Source organism: Athene noctua, chromosome 17 (genome assembly GCF_965140245.1).
Source record: "Athene noctua chromosome 17, bAthNoc1.hap1.1, whole genome shotgun sequence".
Classification (NCBI taxonomy): domain Eukaryota; kingdom Metazoa; phylum Chordata; class Aves; order Strigiformes; family Strigidae; genus Athene; species Athene noctua.
Genome location: NC_134053.1, coordinates 6,914,642 through 6,932,216, shown reverse-complemented (window position 1 = coordinate 6,932,216; position 17,575 = coordinate 6,914,642).

Genomic DNA, 17,575 nt, shown 5'->3' with positions numbered 1-17,575 from the left:
CATATGGTAATTCCAATCCAATTGAATTGGAATCACATTTTAAATACAGTATTGCTGTATAACAGTAGCTAGGTAAACAATTTATGGGTATGTTAATGACTGCAGTATGTAACTGGCTGCATTAATGACTGGGTGCAGAGTAGTGGTTAAGGATTTCCAGCTCTTCTTAATTATAAACTTGCTGTAATTCATAGCTTAGTTGCTCACTTTATATCCAGAGAGTTACTTACCTCTTGTATGAATTGTATAAAGATTCCCTGAACAGGGAGCTGAACAGGGAGCTTTGGCTGCAACTCAGGGACAAAAGGAGAGTTTACGGCCTTTGGAAGAAGGGGCTGGACACTCCCAATGATTACAAAGATACTGTGAGGCTATGCAGGGTGAAAATCAGGAAGTCTAAAGCCCAGCTGGAAATTAATCTGTCTTCAGCAATCAAGGATAACAAGAAATGCTTCTATAAGTACGTCAACATCAAAAGAAAGACCAGGAAGAGCCTCCATCCCCTGCTAGATGCAGGAAACATTGCGATGAGTGATGAGGAAAAGGCTGAGGTGCTTAGTGCCTTCTTTGCCTCAGTCTTTAATAGCAAGACTAGTTGTACTGAGTGAATCCAGCCTCCTCAGCCAGAAGAGACTGGGAGAATGACCCCCCCGCGTTCCAGGAGGAGATAGTCAGTGACCTGCTGCATCACACACAAGTCTATGGGACCGGATGGGATACACCCGAGGGTGCTGAAGGAGCTGGCTGGGTGCTCGCCAGGCCACGTTCTCTAATTTCCCAGCAGTCCTGGCTGACCGGGGAGGTCCCGACTGATTGGAAATTGGCCAATGTGACGCCCATCTATAAGAAGGGTTGGAAGGATGATCCGGGAAATTACAGGCGTGTCAGCTTGACTTCGGTGCCCGGGGAGCTGATGGAGCAGCTCATCCTGAGTACCATCATACAACACATGCAGGACAGCCAGATGCTCAGGCCCAGTCAGCATGGGTTTGTGAAAGGCAGGTCCTGCCTGACAAACCTGATCTCCTTCTGTGACAGAGCGACCTGCTGATTGGATGAGGGAAAGGCTGTGCATGTTGTCTACCTTGACTTTAATAAGGCTTTTGACACCATTTCCCACAGCATTCTTCTGGTGAAACTGGCTGCTTGTGGCTTGGATGGGCACACGCTTTGCTGAGTAAAAAACTGGCTGGACGACCGAGCCCAGAGAGTTGTGGTGAATGGAGTTAAATCCAGCTGGCGGCCGGTCACGGGTGGTGTCCCCCAGGGCTGGGTGTTGGGGCCACTCCTGTTTAACATCTTTATTGATGATCTAGAGGAGGGGATCGAGTGCACCCTCAGTCAGTTTGCAGATGACACCCAGTTGGGTGGGAGTGTTGATCTGCTCGAGGGTAGGGAGGCTCTGCAGAGAGACCTGGACAGGCTGGAGCCATGGGCTGAGCCCAACTGGGGGAGTTTCACTAAGGCCAAATGCCGGGGGCTGCCCTTGGGCCACAACAACCCCCAGCAGCGCTACAGGCTTGGGGAGGAGTGGCTGGAGAGCTGCCAGTCAGAGAGGGACCTGGGGGGTGATTGACAGCCGGCTGAACAGGAGCCAGCAGTGTGCCCGGGGGGCCAAGAAGGCCAATGGCATCCTGGCTTGTGTCAGGATTAGTGTGGCCAGCAGGGACAGGGAAGGGATCTTGCCCCTGTACTTGGCGCTGGTGAGGCCGCACCTCGATTCCAGTGTTCAGTTTTGGGCCCCTCACTACAAAAAGGCCATTGAATGACTCGAATGACTCCAGAGAAGGGCAACAAAGCTGGTGCAAGTCTTATGAGGAGTGGCTGAGGGAACTGGGGGTGTTTAGCCTGGAGGAGGCTGAGGGGAGACCTTATCACACTCTACAACTCCCTGAAAGGAGGTTGCAGAGAACTGGGGATGAGTCTCTTTAACCAAGTAACAAGCAATAGGCCAAGAGGGAATGGCCCCAAGCTGTACCAGGGCAGGGTCAGGCTGGCTCTTAGGAAGCATTTCTTTCCAGAAGTGGTTGTTGGGCATTGGAATGGGCTGCCCAGGGCAGGGGGGAGTCCCCATCCCTGGAGGGGTTTAAGAGTCAGGTTGACCCAGAGCTGAGGGATCTGGTAGAGTTGAGAACAGTCAGTGTGAGGTTCATAGTTGGACTGGATGATCTTCAAGGTCTTTTCCAACCTAGACGATTCTGTGATTCTGCGATTCTGAATCTATTTACTTCTTTGTCTTAAAAAAATGAGGTAAATCCCCCTCTCTTCTTTATAGCACAGTGTTTATCTATTGCCAGGTGGTCAATACTCTTATTTTGTCAAATAACACAGACAGGCCATGTATCCTTTGGTAGTTGGTTTGTTGGGTTTTTTTTGTTTTTTTTTTTTTTTTTTCTTTTCTTTTCTTTTGGGTTTGTGTGTGTATTTCACAGCCTGCCAATTTCTATGACTAATTTATTTGGTTATTTCTTTAGACCAGAGGACTCCTTTCTTGAGGATGGTTGTAAGAAGCAAAGATGCACTTAAATATAAACAGAAACCAGTACGCAATGCTTGTCCCCTTTCCCTTCCCTTTGCTTTCTTTTTTCTTAAAACGATCTTCACTGTTGTATTTCATAAGGTATTTCATTACTGTGTGCTTGAAAAGGGTAAATTAAAAGGCTTGTTGTGTAGCACTAACAATCATTGTTGGATTTGCTCTTGAATTGTAGCAGTACCCTTGTCTTCTTACCGTTTTTTCAAAAACAAAAAGTGCTTTTGTATGAGACATTTTCAGTTAAAGTGTGCAACAAGCAATTTATGTTACTGTACAAAAGATTCATGGAGAAAATGAAATAGTTTTAAAATATAATCAGTTTACAATTAACCAAATTCTTTACATTCAGCTTTTATCATAGATTTGCTTTTGTTGTTACTGTGGAAACCCATGACAACTTCATAAGGAATGTGTTGAGGTATTGTTTGCAGAGCATACTATCACTGGATAGGAACTTACATTGTTTTGGTTTTGTTTTTTAAGCAATGTTCTATATTGCAGATAGACAAAGTAATCAAAATGACCTGCTACTTTGTAGACAGCACTGATGTTTAAAACAACCTTCAAAGTTGATAATGTATCTGTCTTATGGTAGGAAGGTTTCACACTATATTCTTAGAGCCACAAAGTAGCTAACCTTGTGTTACAGTCTGGCCTATTGTGTTTAATCTTCTCTTAGCCCAGAAGAGGAATCCTCTCTGCCAAAGAGGTCATAGCTGAGCAGGTTTACTGCATACAGAAAAAAAAAAAAATTCCTGTGAGTGATACCATTTGTCTAACGGTGTGATAGCATTCTAACTAAACCTTGACAATCATTGATCTGCTGCTTGAAGAGAATCCCACTTGATACAAAAAGAAATAAATGCTTTCTGTCTTCTATTTTTGTACATTACATCATTGGGAATATACAGATATCAAAAGGTCAAAGTCTGCCCTTGTGTAACCCTGTATTAAAGCCACTGTTATTTAGTTATAACAGTTGCAAGCTGAAAGAACCCAAGACAGATTCATTAGCTTTAATGAATTGTAAGGCCATATTTATTACTAACAACAGGGAAATATGGGTTATTGACTGACATTTTATATGATAAAATTGAACATAATGTAGCAGCTAGGGAAAGGCTTACTTGCAAACTTCATGGGTCTGGCAATTTGGGGTTCTTTGTTGGTGCATTTTAGTTTGGTTTGTTGGGGGGGGTGTTTGGGTTTTTTGTTGTTGGTTTTTTTTTTGGTTTTTTTTGTTTTTTTTTTTTTAATAAATGAAGTAAACATTCTTCTGCAGCCACTGCTTTTTTGAGGCTTTTCTTTCAGATGATGCTAAAGCACTCCTGGTCCTCTGTGTGCTTTAGAGAAATCAATACTGCACTCCTGTGTGGAAATAATTACTAAAGATACAGGCTGGGTAGACTACTAATCCTTCCTAGAGGAAAAAAGTGGAGCAGCAGCAGCAGTTTGTATTGTTTATTAGCTGCTTTAATGTTCTGTGATCTTCTGTTCTACAGAGTAATTTTTGAAGATTTTAATTTTATTTGCACTTATTCTTTAAATACCAAAGATTACTCATTCAAGATAATAATGTTAAAAAGTTTCACATTCAATATAACATGTTGAAAAGTTCACAAGGAGGCATGAGAAGAGCTCTTAAGCCTCCCATATTGGGGGTTATGATGGGTGGTGATCTTGTTGTTTTTTTTTTTAATGCTGGTAGAACTGTCAATAAATTTAGTTCATTGGTTCCTTTAATCCATAAGATTAGATAAAGCATGAAAATATGCAAAAAGATAAAATAAACTACCAAAAATTATTTATCCCTGCTTTGTCATACTATTTGTGAATAAAGTATGATTTTTTTTTTTTTTTTCCTCACAATTACTTTCTAATTCCTGTGAACGTTCACAAATAGCAACTTCTTAAGTCTATTAATCCATCTGTGCAACGAGTCATCTGCTTGCTAGACTGCCATTCACATCATTGGGGGTTTTGTGGATCCATAATTAGAACATTCAGTCTATACTGTAGGGTGTGAGCCTTGAATACAGTTATGATTTGCTTAGGTTTGATGGAAAATTAAAGTTTGACTAGGTTGAACTGTAATGTTGATTGTTATCAAATAGAAATCAACATTACTGCACCTTTGTGTGTGGGTGAAGAGAAGTTGTCTTCTGAAAGGTTCACATTCAGAACTGCTGATGGAGTCCATCTGGACTGCAAGAACAACCAGTACATGGACAGTTTGCTTAACAAGGCTGTGAACGAGCTTAAACCAATGAATTTCTGATTAAGACTAAACTGTGATGTATGAAATTTTTGCTTGTGTTTGTTTCCCAAGGACTCCTCAACAGTTTTCCGTAGGCCCCTTTGTCTAGACAAAAGTAAAATGCTTCCTAGATATATAACTCACTGATAGCAGCCTTCAGTGGGCAAACTAAGGTAAGGGGGAACTTGAACAAAAGGACACAGAGATACAATCTAGGGAGGATGATCTCGCCCATTTAGGAAGAAGACACCTGGACTTTACCTCACAGCCATGCTCTGGAAAGAGCAGACACTGAGAAGAAGACCATGTTCTTCTTCCCTCGACCACCGAAGTCCCTCACTCTATTTTTACTATGCATGCTCGGACTGTGTAAATGAATTCCGGGAATTAATTATCATAAGACACCCCTTTCCAGGAAATGTAATGAATGTGTGATTTGTGTGTATGTAAACTTTCTAGTTCGTGGGAGCCCTTATGGTGGAGAATCCCCAGGGTGACTCCAGCGCTGCTAATAAAGAATACCTGCTTAACAGTTATGTTGGGTTCTGACTGTTGAGTGGATTTCTTCGTTTCAGCTGTAGGCAGAAATGTTGCTATCAAGCCATTGATAATGTGCATGAAATGATGTAATCATATGGATTTAAGAGTAAAAGTTTGTTTGTGTGAGGTTCTTCATAAGCTACTGCTGTATCTGTGGCATTTAATACACACTTTTCTATGAGATCTTCCTGTGGCAAAATTTGTATTCTAAAGCATTTGCAAGTCTAAAGCATTTGAAAAATGTCAGAATGTAACTTTAAAAAAGGGTAACTTCTGGGTAGACAGCTTACAGATCAAAGCAGACTACAATTGACCTATCTGCTATATAGCTGAGTAATAGCTTGTCAGGAGTGTGAAAGCAGTCACTGAGAGACACATTAACCCAGTGCCAGATGGCACAGTGGGACAATCGACTGCATGCTGTTGCTTATGGCTCTCTGCATCTTGAAGTTGACTATCAGCACTGTCTTTTGTAAGGCTACATGATTCACAGAGATGCAAAATAAGAAGGCTGAAGTGCCTCCATATTGACATTGCCAGTTTGAGTAATCAAATCCAGTTAATTCTTTCCTCTAAGGCTTCAAATTTTCTTGGATGAAAAATCCTTAAAGTTTCTCTTTCACTGTTCTGTGTTTGGCTTCCAAATGTCTCCCAGTGTCAAGTGTTATGTACTCAACAGCTGGTGCTTTCAGAGTGTGCTACACACTGCACCTTCAAATCAGTCAGTGTAAAGCCATATGTAATTTTGCCATGTGTTTTTTCTCTAGTGTAACTTGCCACCATCCCTTGCAAAACCCTTGTCTGTACCATTCATGTTGACTGGGATCAAGTGAGAGACATGGGAAGGCAGTGAAGCTGTTGTCCCTTCATGGTGGATCTGCGGGATATAAATTGTTAGTGTTTCCATAATGGCAATATCTAAGACTTGAATCCAGAATTTAAAAAAGCTCACTGCCACTGTTCACTGAAGTGTGCTTACATACCTTAGACTCTGCTATATATGATTGAGATAACATCCATTTCTGAAGGTGGATGAGGTTGGAAAACATACCTGTACTTAAAGGTGTGTACTTGGGTCCAGTATTTTCTTTCAAATACTTCAATCTGACACACATATGAGTAGAAAATGTTAATTGATGGAAGAGACATATTAGAATTTGTTATTCTAAAGTTCATTGACTTTTTTTCCAAAGTTGTGCTCTCATGCTGTCTTCCTCTATTGGCGTCAATTCCCACAGCTTCTTCCTTTTTTGATGCTGCTTTTCATAATACATAATTCTATATGCACAGCTCAGAACATTATTGGTGTGAGGTGAAAAGCCTGAGCTACCAAATCTGGAAGCAAATTGCTCCAAGATCTCTTGATGCTTCATAAAGATGCCTCTGCCTAATGCAATGGTTATTGTTTTCTTAGCTTGAAAGCCTGAACTCAATAAGACAATTCAGTGACATGACTGGCCTGTACAGGAAAAGCCAAAACAAATGCTTCATAGTGCTGGGTAAGTTAATAAAATCTGTTATGATTAGTAAAGACGCACAGACAAGGCATGTTTGTCATCTCCATACTGTTTGCAGTTTTGACATAAAAGGAAAGTACACACAGTAAGGAGACAGTATTGATCAGCATGGTAAGCTGAAGTCTCAGCACACAGCAATCCAAACCTTGTGATGTTTTTCCTATTTTTGTAGGCTTTATAATATAGAAAAACTTCAAAGATCTCAGCCTAGTATCTGCCTCTACAGAGCCAAAATAATCTATCACTACAGTTTCTCAAGCATGTCTGCATGCCTGTGCTGATCCAGTCGTAGGATTGACTTTTAATAATGTTGGCTTGCTACTGTTTGCAATCTTAAATCTTTATGCATTCACATTTTGTATGGGAGCACACTTGTGTTGAAGACATTAAATCATACCTCAGAATAACTCGATTACACTGGCATTGTGGTTCTTGAATAGACTGATGAGTCAAAGGAAAACCTTACAAGCAGTATGTGTGTGAAATGCTGTAGTTTCAACGCCAAGCTCCAAGTTACGGTTGACATATGGGTGATTCCCACAGCCCTTCACAAAGGGGGGGTAAGTTTACCTTTAAGCTTCCCTCCAGGGTGCGGCCGGCCTTGCAGGGAGAGCCATTAGGTAAACGAGCCCTAGGTGTCCCTCATTAAGTAAACAAAGGTCAGTTGTCCCACCTAGGGGATAAAAAGCTGGGACCACGTGTAGGAAGAGGGCGAGTTTCCTTTTATGAGGTGGGTGTATGCTGTAGAGTTTTCTGTTGGGGCAGGACCTCCGGACTCCCTGGAACTGGGCTCCAGTCAGGTCTGGCTTTTGTAAATATGTGCTCTGTAGGGATTTATTATGTGGCTTAGTTGGTCTTATGTATTTGGCTTGTTGAACTGTTTGTCTCCCCTCCTTTCTATGGGAGACTGTATTTAATTGTTCTACCCATTGTTGGTCGTGCAGTGTCGTTGTTGGGGTCATTGGGATTGATGTCGACTATGTATAACCTGATTGACTTGTTTGTACCCCTAGCACTCATCCGTGTACTGACCCTTTTGTGTCAAATACAGTTTGGTTATTGGTTCATCTTTATGCTGGCTGTAGCCTTTATGCTAGGCCTGATAATTGGCAAAACAGTGTGTTAAATATCACTATGTGTCAATATCTTCAGGAAGCTCAAGGGTTTCTACTGCTATGGACCTGAGGCAGAAAGACTCCATAATGATCATTGTATGGCTTCTGTTCTGATCTGCACAATGCTTATCATATTTTGTTGTGTTAAATCGGTGTCAGATTAAAGGAGAACACACCTAAATATCTTAACATGGAAAGGAAATAAATGCTGCTCAAGCAGTCAGTCATTCTTGAAGCTTCTTCCAGCAGAAGCAATTTATGTTCAGTACCTTGGTGGCTTCTGTTTAAGAGCTTAAGGGTTTGAAATATTGGATCAGGCAGCTGGTTCATGTTTCAAAGGAAAATAAAGCAATAACATCATATAGGTGTTTGATATGTCTTAGGAAATACAATTAATCCCTTAGAGATCTAATTTATGGCATAAGCAGCAATATAGTGGTGACAGGAACTCAAGTTAGGATGGACAACAATAACATGCAAACTGAAATGAGAATGTTAATTATGCACATAACACTATATTGTGAAACTACTTTATATCTTTGTCCTAATGATAAAAGCAAGGAAAAATACAATCAGCCACACACAGCAATCCCTAAAATCTGGAGTAATGAACTCCCCTTTGAGACTCAGGGTTGGTATTTCATAGCAAACTTCTTACTTTCCAGGGCATTTACAGTCAAGTTGATTTCTTTTCAAACTTCACTTCATGTAGTTTCTATAAATTCCGTTTCTGGAATGGGAGATATACCTTCAGATAAAAAATTTGAAAGATGTATTATACCCAGCTAAAGGATTTGACTTAAGCCTTGAATAACCTGGTCTGACTTCATAGCAACCCTGATTCGAACAGGAGGTTGGACTGAGGACCCCTCCTGAGGTCTGTTCTAATCAAATGATCCTGTGAATCCTTCCTCTCTTCGTCTGACATGCACTCAGTGTGAGGAATACATGATCTCAGTAATTTCAGGAGGCACTGTCTCTCCTTTAGGGATGCAGGCACAGTTGGATAGGTGGTGGACACTATGCTGCTGTAAAACTAAAATGTAGATTTTGTTAATATTTAAGTTTTTTTCTGTTGCCACCTTTTCACTTGTTCTCTAGCATTTTGGCTTGGGTTGTGTTGCTCTTTATTACCAAGGCTTCTTAAATTACATGTTGTGCAGGAAACTGCCACTGCTGAAGGGTCTTCTTTTCTTTCCATCTTTTCAGTGCAGTTTGTTACTCTTTCCCTGTTGCATTTCTTGGGAACTCACACTTGCCAGCAGACAAGATGACAATCTTCTAAAGACTTGGTATTTCATTGAGCAAGACAGACAGTAACGCAGCTATGTGAATCACATTTGTACTCTTCTGCCAAGAAGTGGATCAATGAAAAGCTTATAATTTTAAATAGCGTGTGTGGGTGTGTACCTGTGTGTACATGAGGGTGTGACTGCCTTGCTAGCAACAGGAGAATAAAGAGCACGCACTTGCTTGAATTTCTGGTCTTGTCTCATAATCTAAGAGCAGATTTAAAGGGTCTTGACAAAATGTGCTAGAGGAAGGCTGTCAGGGATTACCCTGCATTGATAATTGCCTGTGTTTGACTTGTGAAAATTGATTACAGCACTTCTGTTTGAGTGTGGAGACTAGAGAACAGACCAAGTTTGAGCTAAATGAACATCAGATGGTCTTGATCATTGAACCGAGGGTTAGAGGCACGAAGCGGGTACAGCACAGAGCTACTAGAGGCAAACTTTAAGTAAGATGCAAACATTTAAGCTGAAGACAGAATTATTATTTTTTTAAACACAGAGTCTAAGAGGCTTTGAAAGCCTTTGTGGGAGAACTTTGACAGCAGAGTAGGTGTCTTAAACATAAGTTCATATCAATTTGTGTAAACAGAACATCAGAATTAGAGAAATCCTAGAATTCATCCAAAGGTAATTACATTTTGAGGTCAGACACCAGTGAACTCGCACTAGGAAAAGACCTTAATGCTGTCAGAGCTAGCATCATCTTAGCAAAGCTGAAGGAACCCAAATTTACTGTGCTCGAAAAAGCTACACAATTTAACAGCGATGGAGTAGGATCGTCTCTGTACCGCAGCAGGGCACAGGCATTTCTTACTTTTTTTGGTTGTTATCTGGGTGACTCCTGGCAACCTGCTGTCTTTAAAAGATTTGTTTCTGGATCACGCTACATTAATTATTGGCCTGATTGTATCTGCAAAATGTCATTGTGCTTTTGGAACGTGTTCTAGGAATGGAGTGCTTTGTTTGCAGTGTTAGTCCTCACAGCTACAAAAAAATCTATAGGTGACTCTCTTGTTCCTACCTTGTTACTGCTGGGTTGTTTGGAAAAAGAAACAGTGCTTGGTAAAAGAAAATCAGACTTCAACCATGTCAGAAATACTCACTTGGAGCACTTTAGTGTTTTTTCTCTTGTTGTTTACCATGGGCACTGTAACTGCAGTAAGAAACTTGAGAAGGTCTAGCACAGTGTTTCAGAATTGCAAGAAGAAATTACCATTGTGTTCTCAGATGGATAGTTGTCTGCAGAAACGCTTTATCTAAGAAACCACTGCACAGAGTTTAGCCATTAGGCAGGATCTGACCACACAAGCCTTTCCCAAATGCATGCTCTGAGCAGGGTTATTTAAGGCTGACTTTCTCCTGGGATGCTTCTGTCATGGCAGGTTAGTGAAGAAGCACTCTCCTTTCTCCCCACAACAACCTGTTCTTGATGTAACTTCCCCAAAGTTCACTTTGTTGTTTTTATTGATAATTTTATTAGTGAAGGTTTATGCTCAGGAAAAAAAAAGGTTTTGTTATCCCAAAGGAAGACTGTTTTCTGTTATGAGTCTTAAAATTCAGTCTGACAGAAGTGCAATGCCAGAAATTACTCTGCTCTGTGCCTTTCTCGTGTGTGATAATCTGCACTAACCACTCTTTTCAAGTCTGGTAAGTTTATTCTTTGAGACCTGATCATCTCACAAGACACAGAAAATTATAATCTTTTCATCCCCCCTCCAACAGCAGTTCCACATTGCAGCTGATCTTAGTCTTTCTTTATAAGCAAAAAAAATATAAACATCTTAAAATATGTCTTCCCTTTGCTGGTCTTCGTGTTGTTCTACTATAAATCCAGTACAACCCACTTACTCCCATAAGAACATATGTTGCTCAGATCTAATGCAGCCCACTCACAATAAATAAAAATAAAATTTCCAAATTATTGTGTATTGAGCAAGTCAAGTGTGGCTACCTAGCGTGAGACTGTAGTGTAGGGTTTAATTATTTTCTATGCAAATATTGTGGCATTTTCACCTGGCTCTTCATTAGGCAAAAATCTGATGTTATTGAGGTATTGCTGAGAGAAGCCTGAGTATAATATGAGTATAAATAACTTCAGATCTGGCCAAAATTCCAAAACAATTTTAAAGTGTTAAACTGGCCTCGTAGCTTTTCTTTAAAGGATGCCTAAAAATCTTTCCTGAAAAATAATTTTTGGCTTTGAAAACTGTAATATTATCAAGCTTTAATTGTTGGACATGAAATTTTCCCATCCTGCATAAATGCTATGCCAGAATCTTTGTTACCAGAAAAGTTGTTTAGATAAGGGCATGGGTCATGTTTTGGAAAGTTGAGGGTTTTTTAAATTAAAATTTTTTCTTGAGTTGTAATACCTCTAGGTTTTGGAAGAAGCACAACTTAGAGATTGGCAGGGGTGTTTGAAAATGGGAAAATGTTTTGCTGTGAGAGTCATCTGTTCTTTCTGCTAGAAGCCTTTGAAAAGCACCTGTTGGCAAAAGCCCCTGTTGGCAAAACTGCCTGAATATCCTGTGAGCCTCCACCATGTGTCAAAGCCCCACTCCAGGATAAAGGGGAAATAAACTCCCTGATACTACTTTTGGCTAACTTTAAGAAAAGGGCAGCAGAGCTCAGTGATGTCAGAAGGACTGAACAGCTCAGTAAAGTCCTGTAATTGGAATATATTGCGCATTTAAATCTGTTACAGAGTAATTTGATGCTGGACAATATTCAGGGCTAACAGCACAAGCTAATGAGAAGATCAATGGCACTGATGCTTTCATGTTTCAGTGCAGTGATGGTAGAAGGGAAAATCTGTCTTCTAAGACTATGGAAAAGGGATTATCTTCCATTATAGTTTCCTATGTGTTCAAAAGCATAATTTAGTTCTATGCTATTTTTCACATGCTATGTGCCCGGAAAGTTCTGCTGGTCAGGACAGCAGGCTGCAATATTCCTGAGATTTTGTTTATGCCTCTTGGCAAATGGCCTCTTAGCAGTCAAACTGAATTAATGTAGAATTGCACGTTGGACTGTGGGATTTTCACTTCTCTTTCCTGTGTCAAGGACAGAAGTTAGACATTTGGGAAGATGAAAAAAACATACAGAATTCAAAAGCTGACCTGTGAGTTTGAATCTTTAAGATGTTTCTCAAAATTCCATCGTGTTTAGCACAACACAGTGCCTTGTTCTTTCAAAGTTCTCTGGGAAACTGCTCAGTCATTAGTTAAACAAAAAAAAAGTTTAAACTTTCAAATTGATTATCTACATTTCTCATGTGAAACAAATACTCAGTTATTCTCTGTGTTTAACATAGAAATCCTAAAGATGTTTGTTTCTTCCTAAGTGTTTGGTAATACAGCTTTATAGCATGATAGCTTTAATCCTCTGCATGGAGAGGAGGAAAACTTGGCTGGATTTCCAGAAAAATGGAAAGCTGTGTATGGTAGCTGCCAACTGTTAACAGATGTGGGTTTTTTTCCCCCCCCCTCAAATCATGATGTTAGAGAAATGCTGCTGTAATTTAGTAGTACCTTATGTGGGGTTATTTACAGAAGTCCATATTTCTTCATTTTAGCCTTGGTTAAAAAGGCCATTGAAAAGTTATGCTTTGTTTTCAATTTAACAGCAGAAAACAAACAAGCTGAATTTGTTTACTAAACTCTGCCATTTAAAAAGAATATTCAACCTATTGTCCTTTTTTGATAACTTTCCCTATTACATCTGATTGTTTAAGTCCTTCTCCTCAGCTGCCTTTGCCGAAAGTCGAGGTCTGAAAAGTATTTTGTCAACTTCAATAAGAGAAGACTCTAGATGTATTTTCTCATATTATCTCAAAAGAAAGGCAAAAGCCCTAGACAAAATTAAAGATTAGAATTTTTTCCCCTTCTCTTTCTTTCTTTGTTTCCCAGGTGAAAGGTATTCAACTTTTAGAAGAGTGGCAGTTTCTGTGTAACAAAGAGCAATATTGTCGTCTTCAGTATAAAGGAAATATTGCTAGCAGAGTGTTTTCTCTGTATCAAGGAATCAGTTGCTACTTAGATTTCTTTAACTGTTTAAAAAAATAAAGCTGTTGAGTAGCACCCATTCACCTCTCTAGAATGTGACAGTAACTCTCACTGCAGAAGGAGAAAAGCTATTAAAGAAACGTTTTCTCTGTGTCACAAGGTTAAGTATATAAGAGCTTGCCATTGTTTTTCTGTTTTGGTGGAGTTTTGAACAGCCTGCTCGATTTCTGGGCTATGTAGGCTCTTTTTATCATCTTCTCCAGCCCTTAGATATCTAGAAATGTCCAAAACCCTTTTTCTTCTGAAATCATCAGCTTTTTTGGATGTGGAGAGAGCTGCTAACTCAGAGGGTTAAAATAGTCTGCGTTGACTGTTGGCTGATAACTGATGCTTAAGAGGGAAGAAAAAGCAGCAGTTTGATCCAAATTCCCTGTTCCTGGAGCATGCAGCTGTTTTAAAAACCTTCTGTGCAATCAACTTTAAGATAATGGACAGCATAGGTCAGGACTGCACCAAAAGTTAAAAAAACTCCAACAAACCAAAACGCAAAAATCCCAAACCAGGCAAAACCCCCCAAACAAACAAAACCCCAAAACTAACCCAAGAAATGCACAGGAAATGCCAGAAAAAATAACTTCATTTACAGCATTTTACTGCTCACTTAAACGATCCTGTGTTTCTCTGGCCAGTTCTGTTAGCTGTTTGGGTAGGTCCCAAACAACATGTGTCCCTGTAATTAGTTACTTTATTCTTTGACATGTTTTCCATTAAATGTAAATTTAAGGACATAACCAGCTGTGTTTTTAAACAAATTAACATTTGTATAGCAAATATTTTCACGATTATACTTCAATGTATGCATATTGTAGAGTCAATTTTCTGCTTAAAAAAAATCTTGAAACACCAGGTAAAAGTTCCCAACCAGGAAGTAGTTCATTAGCCAGTCTGATTTTTGGATGAATAGAACTGAATTTCATCTAAGTTTCTCTTTAACATGTCATTTTAGAACTGTCCTGTAATTAAATTCTTGTTCCTGTTTGAGCAATAGAAAAGCCTTAACTAAAAAGGCAGAATCTCTCTCTTGACAATGTGATGTAAAAAGCTTCTATTGTTGAGGAATACTCCCTTTTAAATGCAGTATGTGAAAATTACTCTTCCTTGTCTTTCTAAAAGCCTCCTTTTTACTGTCAGCTAGCTATGGAAGCACTGGCCATTACACAGAGATCCAATACAGAGCTTTGAGACACGAGTGGGTTTACAATGCCCCACCTGGGAGCTGTTGCTTATGACTTGAGACCTGACCTCACATGCACTTGTGTTCAGCACCTACCAGATTGCTGGAAGTGGCCCTGTCTGGTGGGTGTTCTGTAGTGTTCTGGCCCCCTCTCTCCATGGAAATTTGTAGGACAAAAGATCTCCCTTCAAAATACATTTAATGTGCTCTTACTGCCCCTGAATGTTTGTCAATGAAAAAGAGTGGACTACTCAGGAGTTATTTTGAAACCACTCTGTCTTTGTCTCTGGGCAGCTTTAGACATACAAAAAGAATTGAAGGTTATTCTGAAATTTCCACCAGCATGTGCCAGACCGGTAAATGCTGCCAAACAGCACTGTCCCTGTCATGATCCGTAAAGATAACTATCGGCTCTAGGCAGGATCTGGTCCATCAGACACTCCCCAGTTAATGCCCTTTTATCTCCAATCACGAGTAGCTGTTGGAAGGTTGCAGAGAATGCTTCTGAGCACCAGTTGAAATCTTATTGTTTGGGGAAATTAAAACAAGAAAACATGTATTTGTATAATCCCAATTTGGGGCAGGTGGATGGTTTAATGTGCATAGCTAAGATTGCAAGTGTAACTGAAAATGGGCTGAGCTTTTCAATTTTTAGTGTATGTAGTTATTATAGAGATTGAGAGAGATTTCAATTACAATGAGGTAGTATTTTCATGGGAAAAGACATATTGGGTCCTAAATAGTGTTTTTGTAAGAATCAACAGATGGAAACTGAAGCCAGACATATGCCAATTAAAAAAGATTAGACATACATCACAACTGCTGCAATAAATCCATAGTCCTCTGCCCTGAAATGCCTTTGAACTAAGTTTAAGTATCTTTTTGGAAGATTAACTTTAGCAAAATATGCATTAAGCTTTAGTCAAATGTAAATAATTGCGCTAGGTCTGAGAGCAATACTTTTTCCATAAAGCCATTTGATGAGACCTTCTGGGTGGCTGGTTCAGGTTGGAGTGCGACTGCCTCCAAGGGGGCTGCGAGGGGAAGTGAGGAATTGTGGTGTTAGACATACACACGATGTTGGAACAAAGAGCATGTTTTGTATTAGATTTGAGTAAAATGTGAATAGAAAATTTTGATGGGCCCCAGGACAGTATTGTACCTGTGGAAACAGCTAATCGAAGGGCATTTTGGGGAGGCTGAGCAACATACATGTTGCACACCATGCAGAAATAGTGTTAGTACAGCTACCAGGCTAATAACCTACTGTGAAAACATCTTGAACATGGTGGGAGATGGGAACATTGCAGCTTCACACTTGTGTAAGCTAATGCAGTCTCCAGAACAGGATGTTTCCCCATCAGCCGTTGATGATGAAGAGAGATCGTACTGTTCTAGGGACTCCTTTTCCCTTTACGAGTTGGTGGTAATTGAACGGCAGGCATTCGGAAGATGCATAAGGAATTTTTACAGATTTATCTGTGAGCCAGAGCGTTTGCTCAACTCTTAACTTCCGCTGGTTATGTGTTCAGGCTGATTCAGAGTATACGTATGATTCACCTCCGTAATAGGGCGTAACCTCAGCTACATCCTCACAGACTTTGATTTGTCTTACGTGTCCATAGATCCAAATGTGTCAAATATATTGCTGAACACTATTCACTGACAATTTATTGGTCTTCATTCTCAAAGCTGTGCTCAAGAAACCAACAGCATAAATGTAATAAAGGATCTTAGGGTGTCCGCTGGGGCAATTCAAATGCTTCTATGCTCACATATAGCAGATAAGGAGCTGTGCCAACACCCATTGTTTTGTTTTTATAAAAATGTATTCTTGTGCTCTGAGCTACTTGTTATTGTCTTCAGTGCTGATAGCACAGGGAAAGAATGGCACATTTACTATAAATCAGCACATGGTGCTGGCTTTCTGTTGAGAGAAATATTGTTTATTAGATCAGCAGTTGGCAGCACTTAGTGGGAACTTTTCTCATCTATTTAAGTGATAGATAGTAGCAGCCTTACTGCATGGCCAGATGCATCTTTGGTCGTGTGCTGTTTTGTTCTTCATATAGGTATAATGTATGGTTTGAGCCACTTATGAATGTGTTGCAGTCTTCTATAAAAATCAAATTTTCCAACAGTTTAAGCATATAATTTCTTTTAAGGTTTGTTTCATTGATACCACACAACTTGTGGGGATTAAGACCTTGTAAAAAAAATGTACTGATGCTTTGTACAGAGAAACCTGATTGTACCGTGAAAATACAAAAAGGCAAATATATTATCTTGGATAACTTCCACCTACTTACTATTAGTGATGCACCAAGTGAAGAGCTTGTTCTGCAGAAACAGGGCAGGGTCTAACTAGGAGAAAGGAGACTTTTGGTGTCTTCCTTGGTCAGAAGATGGTGTTTGGCAATACATGAAGAGTACAGCAAAACTGAGGACCAGCTGCAGATTTTCAGTTCTAAACCAGTAATTGGAGCCTAGGCCCAAGTTTTTGAACTATTCAAAGCTAGCTGTCCCTCAGTGAAGTCCACATACATGTTTTGCCCTAGGAAGTTTTTGAAAATGAGCTACATTGGTTCTACCAAATTTAAGAATATGTCAAATACCTAATCTTCTGAAGAAGGTCCACAGAAAGTACTAATGTAACTGTGAGCTGAAGCTGAGTGATAAAAATTGCACCCTGGTCAAAGCTAAATTATACCCAAAAGTGTTTTATGATTATTTTGGCCTGATCATTTAGTGCAGTGAAAGGCTAAGTCACAAGCTTGACCACAAGGGTGGACCTGGGTGTCCTCTCTCACATAAATCTTGAGCCTAGTTATCATTCCTATTTCAAACCATAGTGGTGTCTTGGACTTTGTGTGCCAGTTGAATTCCCTACTGAGAACACCTACGAGTCAAGAGCTCTCCAGCTCCTCTGCTGGGAGGCAGATCAGTTATAACTGCTTTACCAAGTAAGTGATGGTTAGTTGTGAAGAACAGATTGCTGTATTCACTTGAGTCTTGCTCCAGTAATCATTAATGACTCTGGTCATTATTTAGCTTAGACAGTAAATCAGGGATAGGTC